The sequence below is a fragment of the Malaclemys terrapin genome, chromosome 5 (assembly GCF_027887155.1).
Source record: "Malaclemys terrapin pileata isolate rMalTer1 chromosome 5, rMalTer1.hap1, whole genome shotgun sequence".
NCBI classification, from domain to species: domain Eukaryota; kingdom Metazoa; phylum Chordata; order Testudines; family Emydidae; genus Malaclemys; species Malaclemys terrapin.
The window spans coordinates 73316035-73332971 of record NC_071509.1 but is presented as its reverse complement, the minus strand read 5'-3'; the positions used below and the strand labels follow the sequence as shown (position 1 = coordinate 73332971).

Sequence of the window (16937 nt, the reverse complement as noted above, 5' to 3'; positions counted from 1 at the left end):
AGCCGCAAAACAAAAGAAATTCAGGTTAATGGCTGGTGTTCTAGTCTGTTATTCAATCACTTGTACCTAATTGTACCTAAACTCAGGGAAAAATTTTATTGACTTCAGTAGAAATCAGTGAGAGTTTCCAGGGTAAGTACTGCAGGGCTTGTTCTAAAGTCCAAATTTTTTCCAATTGTGTGTCTGTTTTCATCAGCCATGCAAAGCCTTGTGTCTACCAGGTGCTGTGTTTCATAGGTTTTTTTCTACAATGGGTATGGTGATTTGTGAAATTACAGCTGGCCAAAACCAAAAGAACCATTCAGATCAATGGCCTGTAACAAGGTACTAATGAGAAGAAGTAATGCATTGAGAACCATTGGTAGAATGAAGTGAGTGATATTTGGTTTCTGCTTATGTTCAATAGTCTATAAAAACAATAAATTTATATTTAACTATAAAGATGATACAGCTAAAAAGAAGTAGCAATGATGTGGTTCAGTGGTTTATGAATGCAGAGGAGACTTACTGCTTCAATGAAATATTGATAACACTATTTGTAGTGGCTTGTCCAAAATAATGTGTGTTAACTGTATTCAGGTGACTGTAAGTAAGAGAAACTTAAGCACTAGTGATTAGCAGGCTACAACAGCTGTTCTTACCTTAATGAAGTTTAAAATCCTTCAGTATTTAGTTCATGGTCAGAACTATTACTGGTATATTAAAAATACAATCTTCCTAATTATTTCTGCATATCTATGAAAAGCAGACAAAACAGTTCTGTGGTCATTAAAAGGAGGATGAGTGGTTTAGGCACAAGTTTTTAGAATGACATCATGATTCTTTTTTGAGCCAGGATTTCATCACACAGTTCAGGTGAAGAAGAACTTGGCTTTTTGTTTTTACAGTTGCACACTAATTGGTGTGGGTGTGCTTGTGGATATGTATTTTGAAGAGGGAAGGGCTATACTGAAATTCAGAGGATGACATGTTCTAGCTGCAGACTCTAATTGAATATTCACATTATGGTATCAATACAAAATCCAGGAATTTAAAGTCATTATAAGAAAAACTTTTGTTGAATCTAAAATTTTTGTAAGCCTACTAAAATAAAGCCTTCATCTTGTGAAATATGTTCTCAGCATACATCTCCTCATATGTTTACAGTATAGTTTGCATTGTTCTAGTTTCCCTTCCTTTGTAAGTGGCAGGATCCACTGAGGACAGAGACAAGCATTAGAGGCAATCTGTCCTGCCCGAAATGAAATGTGAAAAAGTAAGAGCAGACTTGAGGTGCTCCCTCACACCACCTCATGCTCAAACCCAGAGCATGCTAAAGTGTCCTGGGCTTAAACATCCTGTTTAAACCCAAGACCCTACCAGGCCCTTGTTATTCCGATGCCTACAGTCCAGAGCAGGCTACTGCAAGAAGAAACCACCTAGCCTAGCCATCAGAGGTTAGGCCTTCTGAATCCAGCCCTCTTTTGCACAAGAGATAGATTAATGTCTCATTTGTGGAGGAAAAAGTATTACCCTTAACTTTGGATTTGTGCCATCCCCCATTACTTAGTTCCCCTCAGCAGGGATAGAACTTCTGCCACGTGCCTAAAGTTGTGATCCTGTGAAACAAACATCAAGTCAGTGAACCATGACACCATGCATACTGAGCAAATAGGCTGTACCTGTGAAAGAGGAAACCAGCACAATTGCTTTAAAGTTCAAGTGTGCCTGTGCAATGTGAATGTGTGCAGTTGGTTTTTAAATCCTGGGTGAGATGCTGTGCTGTACTAAGAGAGGAGCAGAGATCTTGCAATGTAGGGGGAGAGGAGGGGCTAAAGTGGCTGTAAGACACCTTTACACCCTGCTGATTCTGCCCTGCTCTGGGGGGCCAAAGTGGTCCCCAGCATAACTTAGACAGCATTGGGAGCTGCCTATGGCGGCAGTGCACCCTAGAATCTGTGCAGCACTATATTCTGCAGCTACAGTCTTCATGCCCCTACCATCCGGGCTCCTACACCAGGGTTTGCAGGAGGGTCCACCAAAAACAGCCTGCAGCTGGCTGCATTGCTTTCTGCACAGGGAGAATTCTCCACCAGTCAGATTCAGGGCTTTTAGAGCACTTTACATCCCTCCAGCACCTTTACCCAGCGTACAAGGGTCAGAGTGGGAGTGAGATTGTACCCACACAAACAGATAACACGCTACAGTAACGTGATGTACAACCTGCAACCACACACAAACAGAGAGGAATGAGGCAATAGAAGTCAGCATGCAATAACCCAAAAGAAAAGGGGAGAGAGGTGATATTTTCATGGCCAGGGAAGGGGAATATTGCAGGAAGAAGCCTATTTCCAGCTGGTGCCACCTTTTACAAGCAGTGCTCGGCCACCTCCTGGACAATTGCTGCGCTACTTATAGATATTGGGATTGATCAATCGTAGCCCCCATACAAAGAGGGCTACAACTGGTCTCCAGGAGCTCTGACACTGCCCAAAGGAATTTGGCCCACCCTCGTGGCCCTTGTCCTGCTCACTAAAGATTAATATTTCCTGAGATACTGGGCTCTCCTGTGCATTTATGCACCCATCTCTCTTCACCTCAATTAAATAGTGGTAGACCATAAATAAAATCCAGACTACCAAAAACCCGTGTCTAATCAGTAACCTCACACCGAAAAGTATGGTTTAATTGTTCAGATCTGAAATAATTGTTTTCAAATGATTGCTTTGGGCAGACTGTGCATTTTTTTTAATCCGCATTCAACATCAGTGCCACTGGAGAGGAACTAACCACCACAGAAATACAAGAAATACCGGAGATTAGTAGAGCACAGTGAGGAAAAACACTTTCCCAGAATTATAGCTTTTCCCCCAGACATTCATGTCCCATTTCTCCAGTCCAGATGAGTTGATCTTATATCCTGGGCTTGTGGCACTATAGTAAATTAATTCTACAAAACTGTTACCCAACAGCTAACATGATTATTTCATTTTCCAATGCTGTTGGATTTATAGTATTCACAAGCAAAAATCTCACATTCTCTGAAGCCCAATATATATTCCCAGAAAAAGAAATGTTATGATGAAAATGAGGTTGAGAGTATGTATCAATAATGCAAGAATAACCGACTCATTACAAGGATGTTGTAATTATCCCAGAACCAAATGTTACAAACTCAGGAAATTCAGACTTAAAAGAAATCCAAACAAGATATAAAAAATGCACTCTTAAGAGAGACAAGGTGGGTGAGGTAATAGCTTTTATTGGATCAACTTCTGTTGGTGAGAGAAACAAGCAACTCTTGGTTGGAAGTTGGTCCAATAAAAGCTATTACCTCACTCACCTTGTCTCTCTAATATCCTGAGACCAACATGGGTACAACAACACTATTAAGGCACTGACATTAAAAGACACTTTTTTTTTCCTCCTTCATGATATCACTACTGGACAGAGTTGGGTATCTTAACTGTGCATTTCATACCTTAATATGTTTGGATTTTTTTTAAGTGTAACCTTTATTCTGAATTTCCTGGGTTTGTAACTCTTGGGTTTGGGATTATTACAGAATCCCTGTAATGTTTTTTTATTCTTATGTTACTGACACATACTCTCAACATCAACACCTTAATGCAGATTTTTGTTTGTGTGTGGGCTTTTTGGCAGGGAATTTCCTTAATGTGTTTAAATGTATTGAAAATGTCATACACTAGCACTAAATAAGAAACCCAAAGAGTATGCTACCCTGCAATATTTTTAACATCTTGATGATATGTAGTATTAATCTTAAATTGTTGTTTTTTATTATTTCACTTTTGAGAAATGATTCATCAGTACAATAAACTAGCCAGAGTAAACCAAGCCAGTTGATTTAGGTTTACACTTGCTTTGCGTCACCAGGGAAGCCCAAAGCAGCTGAAGTGTACTGGTGAATCTGGCCCTTAATTTGCAATTGACTTATGGGTTTCAAGATCTATATTAGTAAGACCGGTGCTATGTTAAAGGGGAGGTAGGAGAGAGCTCAGTCCCTGAGTCCCAATATCTCGAGGTAATAAGGGCTCCCCTGGCCTCCTGCCTCAGTTTCCCCAGCAGTACTACCTCAGTGTGCAGTGGTGCTGATGAAGTAGTGCTACAGGAAGTCTTTCAAGAACTGATATCCAATCTAGTATGCAGTCACAGAATCTCTGAAGAGCAATGACAATTGGGCCCAGCATTCTGTCAATAAGTACTCTGGTTACCTGTGACCAGTCTCCTTCATAGAATCACTTCCTTCCTCTACAGCTAATTTGCATGATGTTGATTGGTAGTTACCTCTGGCATCACAATAGCCCCATTTAAAATTGACCTACGTTTTTGACCTGTCTGTCTGGCTAACCTATATAATCATAGCAATTGGATTCACTTGTTAATGGTTTATTTTAATAACCTAATTTCTTCAAATATAACCTGTGCATAAGATTTCAATTAATTTTAACTATATGAAAAGTTTGAAGTGGAATCCATTTTGAAGCATTTGGAGGAGAGGAAGGTGGTCAGGAACAGTCAACATGGATTCACCAAGGGCAAGTCATGCCTGACCAACCTGATTACCTTCTATGATGAGATAACTGGCTCTGTGGATATGGGGAAAGCAATGGATGTAATATATCGTGACTTCAGCAAAGCTTTTGATACGGTCTCCAACAGTATTCTTGCCAGCAAGTTAAAGAAGTATGGATTGGATGAATGGACAATAAGCTGGATAGAAAGCTGGCTAGATTGTCGGGCTCAATGGATAGTGATCAACAGCTCGATGTCTAGTTGGCAGCCGGTATCAAGAGGAGTTCCCCAGGGGTCAGTCCTGGGGCCGGTTTTGTTCAACATCTTCATTAATGATCTGGATGATGGGATGAATTGCACCTTCAGCAAGTTCGCAGATGACACTAAGCCGGGGGGAGAGGTAGATATGCTGGAGGGTAGGGATAGGGTCCAGAGTGACCTAGACAAACTGGAGGATTGGGCCAAAAGAAATCTGGTGAGGTTCAACAAGGACAAGTGCAGAGTCCTGCACTTAGGACGGAAGAATCCCTTGCACCGCTACAGGCTGGGGACTGACAGGCTAAGCAGCAGTTCTGCAGAAAAGGACCTGGGGATTATAGTGGACAAGAAGCTGGATATGAGTCAGCAGTGTGCCCTTGTTGCCAAGAAGGCCAACAGCATATTGGGCTGCATTAGCAGGATCATTGCCAGCAGATCGAGGGAAGTGATTATTCCCCTCTATTCGGCACTGGTGAGGCCACACCTGGAGTATTGTGTCCAGTTTTGGTCCCCTCGCTACAGAAGGGATGTGAATAAATTGGAGAGAGTCCAGCGGAGGGCAACGAAAATAACTAGGGGGCTGGGGCATATGACTTACGAGGAGAGGCTGAGGGAACTGGGCTTCTTTAGTCTGCAGAAGAGAAGAGTGAGGGGGGATTTCAAAGCAGCCTTCAACTACTTGAAGGGGGGTTCCAAAGGGGATGAAGCTAGGCTGTTCTCAGTGGTGGCAGATGATAGAACAAGAAGCAATGGTCTCAAGTTGCAGTGGGAGAGGTCTAGGTTGGATATTAGGAAACAGTATTTCACTAGGAGGGTGGTGAAGCACTGGAATCGGTTACCTAGAGAGGTGATGGAATCCCCATCCTTAGAGGTTTTTTAAGGCCTGGCTTGACAAAGCCCTGGCTGGGATGATTTTGTTGGTGTTAGTCCTGCTTTGAGCAAGGGGTTGGACTAGATGACCTCCTGAGGTCTCTTCCAACCCTAATATTCTATGATTCTAAGTGTCTGCGCTATTCTGTTAGGCTCATTTTGGCAAAGAAAAGACTGACACAGATGTTAAATTTCTTAAAGAACACAGTTTTTTAATTAATCAGGCAAACCATTATTACTCTGTACTCAGAGTAAGCGCTGTAAGTTTGGGAAAGATGCATTGCATTTTTCGTAGAAAACAATTAGGTTGAATTCCTGCTTTAGGTTCAAAACAGAACTCATTAACTATGGATGTGTGACCAGTTTTCTATAATTTGCATATGAAAAGAGGCATATAAGTGTATAATACTAACTTATCCAAGCTGTGTCCAACCAAGAGTTGTCATGCCAAAGATAGTTACTGTGGGTGTCTTCTGTATAGAAAAGTGTTTTAAAAGCTGCTACAACATGCTTGCTTTCATGGTAATTGATTCTAAGAAATGTAATCCTAAAGCATGATGATGATAGCAGTTGCATCAGGCTGGTGTCAAGTGTACTTAGAATGGAGCTTAATGAGATAAAATATACATCACCTATTAGTTGCTGCTGGGAAAAAATCACAGTGCAGGTTAAGTTTCACACCTGGGATGTTGCAGAAGCTATTACTAAACACAGGTCATATTCTATCCTGTAGGAAGCCAGAAGTTAGATAAGAGAGATGGTAGTGCCTACTGCAATGGTCCCAAACTACTTAGATCGCGGCCCCCTTTACCCCTGTCTATCTACACACGCGCGCGCACACGCGCGCCCCGCTGGGGGCTGGGAGCAGGGTCATAGTCAGGGCCAGGGGCCAAGAGTTAGGGCCAAACAGGACCAGGGCCACGAGTGGGGCTATAGGGCTGGGACCGCGGCTACGAGCTGGGCCGGAGCCATGGCTGGGCTGGGAGTCAGGGTCCAAGGCTGGGGCCCCAGCTGGGGGCAGGGCCAGAGCAGAGCTGCGGGCAGAGCAAGGCTGGGTGGTGCTCCCTTCCTGCCCCTCGTGGGGGCTGGCCTGAGCCCTGTCGTGCCACCCAGAACATTCCTCATGTGTCATATGTTTGTACAGTACCTACCAAATGGGACTAGGGCCCTTATTTTTATGATACAAATATCTGAATGATTCTTAACTATTACAAAGATGTCAGTCCCAAATCTCTTGTATGATCTTGTTTGAAACAAATCCATGTCCCTGAAATTAGTTCTATATGTGGCAATCTATGTACTTTGTACATAGTTTACTCATTTAAGATTTATTTGGTGAGGCAGAAAGTGGGAAAAGTGGTGGCTTTTTCTTGAGCAGAAAATACCAAAATCATATTTTTCTTTAATTTAAAAGGTATGCTATACAATGTTTTGATTCAAACTATTAATAGTTTGAAAGCCAATAAAGACAGCAAAGTACACATAGCAAATAGGACACTGACTAGTGTGTTCTGTTTTGATAAAACATGAAATATTTTGAGGTTATATGGTCTAAAGCAGTATCTAACCCAGGTCATATATTCCACTGCACTGGACAGGAGTCAAATTTTGTAAACATTTATGGAATATTTGTTCAGTAGCAGGTGTACCATGGGGACAAAGACATGACATTTTTATGGGGAAAATACTAAATCCTTTTAATTACATGGAAATGATGACCATGATAAACAGACAACATTAGATACAAAAATGTTTGTCTCATCCATCTGTTATGTCTTGCCTTTTTAGACTGCAAGCTCTTTGGAGCAGGGACTCTTTGACTATATGTTACTATCTTAACACAATGGGGCTCTGACCTGATTTACTTATAGTGCTACTGCAATATAATGTTCAGTAACAAGAATAATGATCCAAAACTTGAGGCGGTTTCAAATGAAATGGAAAAGAATTTGAATACTAACCTGATCACTCGATCTGTTTACAATACAAATTCCTTTCAATTAAATACCCTTTACTGATTAACACAAATGTTTTGTTTTTGCCTTTCCTCTTCTCTCCCTTCCACATTAATGGTAATTTTTAACAAAACTAGAGACACAAAGTATGCTGCAGTACTTGATTAAGTATGTAGAATTTCTGTTACTTGGGTTACTAATCAACATACAGCAGTTGTATAAGTACTAGGTTATATTTTACAAGGAATACTTAACTGATTACATTCAGCTAACAGAACTATCAAGAAAATGATTGATTGTCAAAGGTCATTTTAAAGTGTTTCTTGAACTAAAATAATGATTCTTGACATTGGATCAGCATGAAAAGCTGTGTTAGCATCTCACTGTCAAAAGGGGTAATTGTGATATGTAATGCATGTTCACATAAGTGTCTGAAAATTCATACCTACTTACTGGGGTCCATATTTTGCTATGAAGGTATGTTAATATTTTTTACAAAAAAATAGATATTGGAACAAGGTTGCTGAATATGTTGGGATATATTATCATCATATGGAAAAAATGATTCAAGCATGTGTGTTATCCATTCAGGTCATTGGGTCTTGAAAGTTCTAAAGTCTGTTAGCTGTACAAAGAAATCTCTTATTTAGAGAATCACCAGATAACTTTAGGCTCCTTCTTTCTTGTAGGTTTCCATAACTTTGTTGGGATAATTTAATGACTTGGAGTAGTATATATAAAAGCTAAATAATTTTAATGAAAGTTCCATATTATTTCAACATAAAGGTAGTATGGTGGGACAGGTTCCCATTCCAGTCAGGAAGAGGTTAAAGAGCTCCTCTGGGCACAGTCAGCTCTATCCCAGTATACCTGGGAGGCCTGTCAAACCTGGAGAGGCAAAATATTCACAGAAAAAGACATCCGATTTATTTTGTATCAAACACTGAAAATTTTTAGTGTAATACAAGATGGGGAGGGGTGAGAGAAGAAAAATGGAGAAAGTTGCTTATCTTGAATATAGTTAGGCATAGTAAGAGTTACTGTACATCAGAGTAGTGATTTCTCCCTTAACTCTCAGTGCAACAAATATTCATTGGGGGGCCAAGTCTGTAAAATGCCGAAAACCCGCATTAATTTCAATGAGTGGCAAAAGTGCCCAGCACCATGCAGGATCAGGGTCAAAGATCACCAACCAGAATATTATACTAGGCCATATACATACACTGAGAGACAAAGTCCCTTTTTTTTATTTTTATTTTTTTTTATTGGGGTTAGTGACACTATACAGAAGCACAGAGACAGTACAGCTCTTCAGTACAAAACATTTCCTGAGAGAAGATTGTGTGTATGCCTCTACATCTATTTCTATTTAGCAGCCTTTCCTTCTGCAGCATTGACTTGGGTCCTGACATTGTGAGCTGCTGAGTTTCCTGAATTCCTACTGAAATCCATAGGATTTTGTTGGTTCTCAGCACATCTCAGGATTGACGTTTTGACATTAATAACAGATTTCCTTAATATGTAAGGGACAAAAATGCTTCTACATAAAGGGTTTAATAGCTTTGCAAACTTCCAAGTATTTACATAGATTTCAATATATTTCATACCACCAGATTTTTCATAGTATTGTTCTGTTCCCAACCCTCCATAATCACCCAACATGCATGTCATTTAGACTATACAGGCTTATCACTATTTTTGGAGAGATGAGGGAGTTATGTTTCCCAGCTGTCTCTGGTCCCAAAACAGGAAATAAATCCCCTGCTACAGCATGAGAGACGAACCTTTTGGGCTTGTTTTGGGAGCAACAGGGAGTGTGGATATATGAGACAGCCCAGCTGCTGAAGTTTTGGAGTAGGAGCTGCCATTCTGGGCCTCCCTGCAGTTCATAAATTCATATATTTTAAGACCGGAAAGGACCATTGTGATCATCTGATCCGACCTCCCATATAACACAGGCCAGAGAACTTCCCTGAAAATAATTCCTATTTGAACTAAAGCCTGTCTCTTAGACAAACCTAGAATCTTGATTTAAAAATGGTCAGTGATGGAGACTCCACTGAGAGCCTTGGTAAATTGTTCCAATGGTTAATTACTCTTACTGTTAAAAACATATGCCTTATTTTCAGTCTGAATTTGTCTAGCTTCAACTTCCAGCCGTAGGATCTTGTTTTTATATCTTTTTCTGCTAGATTGAAGAATCCATTATCAAATATTCATTCCCCGTGTAGAAATTAATAAACTGTTATCAAGTCATCTCTTTACCTTCCCTTTGTTAAGCAGAACAGATGAACAGATTGATCTCCTTGCATCTCTCTCTCTCTCTCTCTCTCTCTCTCTCTCTCTCTCTCTCTCTCTGAGACATGTTTTTTAATCCTTTAATCATTCTTGTGACTCTTCCCTGAACCCTCTCCAGTTTATCAACATCCTTTCTGAACTGTGGACAGCAGAACTGGAGACAGTATTCCAGTAGCAGTCACACCAGTGCCAAATACAGAGGTAATAAAAACATCCTATTTCTCTGTTTCTGCATCCAAGGATCACATTCACTCTTTTGGCCTCAGTGTTTCATCTTGTGTCTTTTGTATAGAGTACACAGCAGATAGGTAGGCCACTTCTGACAGAACCTTATTTTTAAATGAAAAATGGATCAAAAAATTCCTAAGGATGAAAGGCTAATCAAACTAAACTTCTATTTAAGAGGCCAAGACAGAAACTGACCAACCCTTCAAGCACATGATGAACTATCATGCCAAAACAGATGCCAATTATATTCAGCAAAGCCACATCTGACAGCAGCAAAAGTATGCTCCTAAACTTGGCACCTTATTCCTAATTTTGCTAGTTATGATCCGTGTATAGTAAAATGTGCTGACTTTCAGTGGAAGGGGCAGGGAAAGAAAAAGGAAATAATTTAAGATGAACTGACAGTTTTTAACAAATCAAATCCACAAATACCAAATGGGGAATAACTGGCTAGGCAGCAATACTACAGAAAAAGATCTGGAGGTTATAGTGAATTGCTATTGCAAAAAAAAAAAAAATAAATAAAGCAAATGTCATTCTGGAATGTATTAACAGGAGTTTCATATATAAGACATGGAGTTAATTGTTCTGCTTCACTCAGCATTGTGAACAAAGTTCATTAGAATTTAGACTGTTTTGCTACTTGTGAATTGCTTGCAAACACTATATTTTTATAAACTTATTTACAGTTTGTCTTCAAGCAATTTCTTGAGTAGTGGCTGAATTCCTATCAGTGAGGTTCATCAAATGTGTCATTTCTTCCTAGAAGTATCATCTCAGTCTTCTCCTGGTTAAGGTTCAGTCAAGCTAGCATTCCTCCAAGCCCCTGAACCATCTAGATATTAGTGCAGTCAGGCAACTTTCTTAGCTAGGTCAGTTAAGATGGAGACAGAACTGTGTTTCATAAGCATACTATTGCCATCATAGCCCACTTCTCTTCAATAATCTTCCTATAAGCCTCCGATCAATGTCAAACAGTAGAGGTTACATGCTGGAACCCTGTGGCATGCCACAGAAGAACACCCTAGGAACCAATGAGCCATAACTACCCTCTGGATCTCTCAGAAAGGAAGAGCACCATTTTTACTCAGTACTGGTTGATATTATTATTGTTTTTTATTTATTTTATTGTAGGTTTTATATGTTTAAGCTTGTACAAGCACCTAGAGTCTTGGATAATAGCTTTTAAAACTAACTTTAAATAATTAAAATAAATTGCATTGTCTTTTACTGTAAGTATCTATTGTATGTTCTATTGTATAATGTATACTATATGGTAAAAATAGATAATCTGAAATCCACTGATTTTATTTTTTCCATTTGTACTCTCTTCAGAATCACTATGCCTGTTGAGAGTCTCATGTCTCTATCTAACAAAACTTATTGGGAAAGTTCAGCTTATTGCAAAAATAGAAAATATCAGATAAGCCAACCTGCAGTTCACCCCACCCACGCATCTTCCAGCATAGCTCTGCAAATTTAGGGGTCAAACTTGGTCAGGAGGAATTTCTAGGCAGGACACTGTAGTCTATGAAGTTTTAATCAGAACCTTGCATAAAAATAAAATGTCTGTTTTTTTTTCTTTCCCTGAGATACCCCAGTATCCTGTTTTTATTGAAGCCAGATAATGGGCTGATAGCTTCCAGGCTTTTTCCACAGTCATAATAGTACAAGACTTGTTTCCATTTATGTAGTCCCTAGTTTGGTTCATTGCCCACAGACTTATCATTCATTATCTTTCACATTTCTCTACATTAAACTGTATTGTCCATTTTCTGTCCCATATTAAGGAATGTTTTCTAGTGTTTAAAACAAGGATTTGGGAGTTGTGTGCTCAGTTCTATTTCTGGCTCTCTTTACTTGCTATGTAACTCTGGGCAACATATGTCTCCGTACTTCATTTTTCTCACTGTAGAATGGGTACAATAGCTATTTGATAGATGTGCCAGAGTTTAAATAATTGAGTTTTTTAGTCACTGAGTAAAAATGGAGACCCTGATTCTACTACCCTTAAGCATGCTGAGTAGTCTCTCCACCAGTCCTGTTGATATCAATGGGACTATTCATGGAGTAAGGAACTGTAGAGAACCTGCTGTTAAAGGCCGCTCTAGGCATAAACAAGCTAGGCAGCTGCCTAGGGCAGCAGATTTCAGGACTGCCAGCTGGTTCCTTCCATGGGCAACAGGGGATGAGGCTGTTGGCTGGGGCTCAGAGGAGCAGGAAGCAGCCCTCAGCTAGCCTGCTGGGGAAGCAGTCCCACCTCCTCCCCAAGGCCTCAAAGAAGCAGGAAGCACACCTCTGCTAGGGAAACTCCCTTGCCTATGGGCTGGGGATGCAGAGTACATGGGGTGAGGGGTGCCTGGGTCCCATTGTGGTTGAGCTGAGCAGCTCCGGACAAAGGGTTAAGGGAACGCAAGGGTATCTAGACCCAGAGGAGACTGGGAATGAGTTGGAGGGGTGGGTCCCTGCTGCAAATTTCTGAGAGAGTAGGGGTAGGGCAGCACGTGGAAGTTTTGCTTTGGATGGCAGCTTGGCTTGAGCAGCCTCTGCCTGCTGGCTGATTACTAGTAGGGTGACCAGATCACCCAAGTCAAATATCGGGACGCGGGGGAAGGGGGAGAGGGTGACGCGTGGGGGGGGGGGGGCGTGGAGGGGGGGCGTGGCCAAAAAAAAAAAAGCAACCCTTCCTCCGCAAGCGCTGGAGGGAGGCCCGGGAGACTCAGGGGAAGCACGGGGCCGGGGTGAGTAAGAGTCCGGCCTGGTCCCGAGCAGGCAGGACTCAGTTGGGTGGTAGGGAGAGGAGGGGGGCGGCCCGCGGTGCCAGGCGGCGGCTGTTCTCACCCCCGGGCAGCAGGACTCGGGAGCAGCCGCTGCTGCAGCTCCCACTGCCGCGGGGGAGGAAGCGGCCATGGCGCTCGGCGGCTGCGGCTCTGGCGCCCCCGAACCCCCCAAGCCGGGGCCTGCTGCTGGAACCCAGCAGCACGCACGCTGCGCCCAGCCCCTGGCCAGTCGCGTCTGGGCTGCTGCCCAGCTGGTGCTATCCCGCGGCAGCCCCGGAGCGGGGGCAGCAGGCCCCAGCCCCCCCGTCCCACTCGGGTCCCGCAGGGGAACGAACGGGGCTGGGCTGCTGATGCCTCCGCCCCGGGGCTGCCGCGGGATAGCACCAGCTGGGCAGCAGCCCAGACGCGACTAGCCAGGGGCTGGGCGCAGCGTGCGCGCTGCTGGGTCCCTGCAGCAGGCCCCGGCTCGGGGGGTTCAGGGGCGCCAGAGCCGCAGCCGCCGAGCACCATGGCCGCTTCCTCCCCCGCGGCAGTGGGAGCTGCAGCAGCGGCTGCTCCCGTGTCCCGCTGCCCGGGGGGGAGAACAACAGCCGCCGCCTGGCCCCGCGGGCCGCCCCCCTCCTCTCCCTACCACCCAACTGAGTCCTGCCTGCACTGGGCCAGGCCGGACTCTTACTCACCCCAGCCCCGCACTTCCTCTGAGTCTCCCAGGCCTCCCTCCAGCGCTTGTGGAGGGAGGAGGAATGGTGAGCCTGGGGAAGAGGCGGGGATTCGAGGAGGGAGCCAATCGGGGGAGGAGGGAGTGGAGTCGGGGCGGGGGGGGGGTGCGAGCACTTCCGGGCTCCAGGCTCTGGCGCATTTCCTTGTTTGTCCAGTGTCCCGACCGCACGTCGGTCGGGATGCGGGACAAACAAAGAAATATCGGGACAGTCCCAATAAAATCGGGACGTCTGGTCACCCTAATTACTAGATACCTTCCCCCCAGCCCAGCTGAGCTGGAGGGAAATGCTCTGGTGGAGAGCACTGTATTACACAGTTCAGTACTCAGCCAATAGAGGGCTCCATAATCTCTAGAGTACTGGAAAAAGAACATCAGGAGATCAGAGAGGATTAGGAGAGAATCAGAGACTCGGAGGGAGCAGTAGAGCTGTCAAAACTCTCAATTTCTGGTTCATGAGAAATTCTGGCTTTTAAATTTTGGTTTTGTTTCATTCTCATCAACTTCACACACAGCAGCTGCTCTGAAGCAGCTTCCCCCTGTGGGCAGCCCTGGCGCTTAGGACCTCAGAGCTTCCAGACTCTTGGGGAGTTCCCTCGCCTGGGAGTCTGGAAGCCTTGGGAGAGTCTGCATTGCAGGACTGCCATGGAGCCACAAGCCATAGGATTACTTCCAGGCTCCCAACTCCATGGTACTGTGCCTGGAAGCTTGGAGAAACCCCAGGACTTCTAAGCTTCCTGCTGCAGAGCTGGGAGCTAAGCTCCAGTTTGAGTTGGGGCTTCCAGGCCACTTGCAGGGAGAAAGGAGTCTGGAAGTCCTGAGACCCTCAGGTTCCAGCCGAAGGTCAGTATCATTATCCCTATTTTACAGCTGGAGAAACTGAGGAACAGGGAGGAGTAGTGATGTGACTAAGTCACTCAGCAAACAAGTGGCAAAGACTGGAATAGAACCCAGGTTTCCTATATGCCAGTGCAGTGCTGTATCCATTAGGCCACACTTTATTGCCTATATAGCGAAATAAAGCAGACAAGCATAATGCTGAGCATTATATATATTAGCTACTTGTGATCAAGAACACAATAAATAAACCTTGATACAGAATCCATTAAAGAAATCTGTTCCCTTATTCCTTCTCCAGTGGTCCACTATCGCTCTTCCTGGAGCCAATTCTTTTACCAGTATCTCTCTTGCCTCTTTCTCTAATTTGGTTTTCATACATGCCCCTCACTGTGACATTGGAGCCCCTTGTTTGTCTGCTAGGAATTTATTTAAGGAAACTTTATCTTTTTAGTAGAAATAGACTCCAAAATCAGCATTCACAACTTTTCTCCTCAGATTTTTCCTTTGTTTCTGTTCTGGCTTTTTTATACGTTTTCCTAACCACTCTCCCTGCTATTGTGCATTGTTTATATTTCTTTAAAAAATAACTTTTCTCATTGCTTACACTGCTCTTTACATCCTTATTCAAGCAACACAGGGTGGGCCATGTTGTGTTTTCCTTGCTCAGATTTTTCTGGGGTTAGTTAAATTTCATCCACTGATGGATTTTTAATACTTCACACATCTCTGTTTTAGTTCTCATACAGTACAGAAATACAGTTAGTCTGTCTATTTTACATTCCCTCAGCTTTTCTTTTGCAATTAAATTAATAAATATACTTATAATGAATGAATACACAGTATTATAGGAGAGTTCTGGAACATGTTACAAAAGCATTTTTGGAGTATTGTATTATAATTACTCATTATACTTACCAAAGACCTTTTCAGAGCATTGTATTATTCATTTATGAGAGCTTACTAGGAGAGAGGAGGTGCCAGGAGGACACAGAGGCAACTAATTCAGTAAATGAATTTAAAGAAAATAATATGCCTTTTTTGTCAAACTTCTTTATAAGTATGCAGTTTTAAAGTATGGAGATATGTAGTTTTTCCTTGTGACCCATATAGTTTTCTCTAGTTATTCTCCTGGATGGTGATAACTTTTATATTTTGTGCTGTGACTGAATTCTCATCCAATCCATCTATGTACATAGAGCAGGCTTATAAAATTCTATTCACTCAGTTCCCTCAGGCTGGTAACTTATTTGTGTTTCTGGTGGTTGTTTTGGGGGAGGGGAGTTTGGTGGGGAAGGGGGAAGTAAAATATTGATACATTATTGATTAGTAATAATTTTAACTTGCTTGTTATTATACTTGTAATTAGAATTATTATTGTGATTGTTACATTAGTATGTCTAATACAGAATACAAATACAGTTGTCCGTGGCCGTTTTACCTTCCCCCAGCCCTACCTTTCTTTTTCTTTCAGTTATTTTAAATACATTTATAATCTCTTCGATTCATTCCCAGTGAAAACTCTGGGAACCACTCTTCCTTCATCTACTTACTGCTTTCCCCCTCACTCCATTCCACCTCTCTCTGCATTTACTCCTTATTGCCTTTTCCATCTCTCCCCACCCCAGTGCTTCCAACTGTCATTCTGAGACTCATACAGTTGGTTCTCTTCCTCTGTTGTCATTCATTTTTGAATCTGCAACCAGCCTCTTGTCAACGGCAAGCCTCATATGCTCATTCATGTCCTGCTTAGCTGATTTGGAATTAGGGTAACCAGATATCCTGATTTTTTAGGGACAGTCCTGATATTTGGGGCTTTTTCTTATATAGGCTCCTATTACCCCTCACCCCCGTCCCGATTTTTCACACTTGCTGTCCGGTCACCCTGTTTGGAATATACATCTTAAATCATGGAGTTGAAGTTGGAATTTGGTTGGGAATCTCTTCACAGACAATAATCTACACACACACTCATATTAACTGCTAACAGTATTAGAGTGCTCTCAGCTGTTCAGAGGTTTCACAAGCAGACTGCTTGACAATTAATGGATAGGAAAAAAGCTACACCTGTGCTAGCAGCAAGTGAATTTGGGAAAACTTGCTTAATAAAGCTAATCCTGCAAGGCCAACTTCCATTGAAAGATAAGGACACTTAGGCTATGTCCTCACTACGGGGGGGGGGCGATTTAAGATACCCAAATTCAGCTACGCGAATAGCGTAGCTGAATTCGACGAATCGGAGCCGACTTACCCCGCAGTGAGGACGGCGGCAAATCGACCTCTGCGGCTCGATGGCGCTTACTTCTACCTCTGCTGGTGGAGTACAAGCGTCGATTCGGGGATCGATTGTCACGTCCCAACAAGATGCAATAATTCGATCCCCAAGAGATCGATTTCTACCCGCCGATTCAGGCGGGTAGTGTAGACGTAGACTTAGTACCTTGCAAGAGACATTCAGCACCAAGCAGGATTAGGCCA

The 16937-nt window shown here is 42.8% G+C and overlaps 1 protein-coding gene across 3 annotated transcripts in view; it reads left to right on the top strand.

Moving 5' to 3' along the window:
• The window catches only part of PALLD (palladin, cytoskeletal associated protein), a 319604-nt gene that overhangs the window by 150467 nt on the left and 152200 nt on the right, over window positions 1-16937 (top strand). The window lies entirely within an intron of this gene.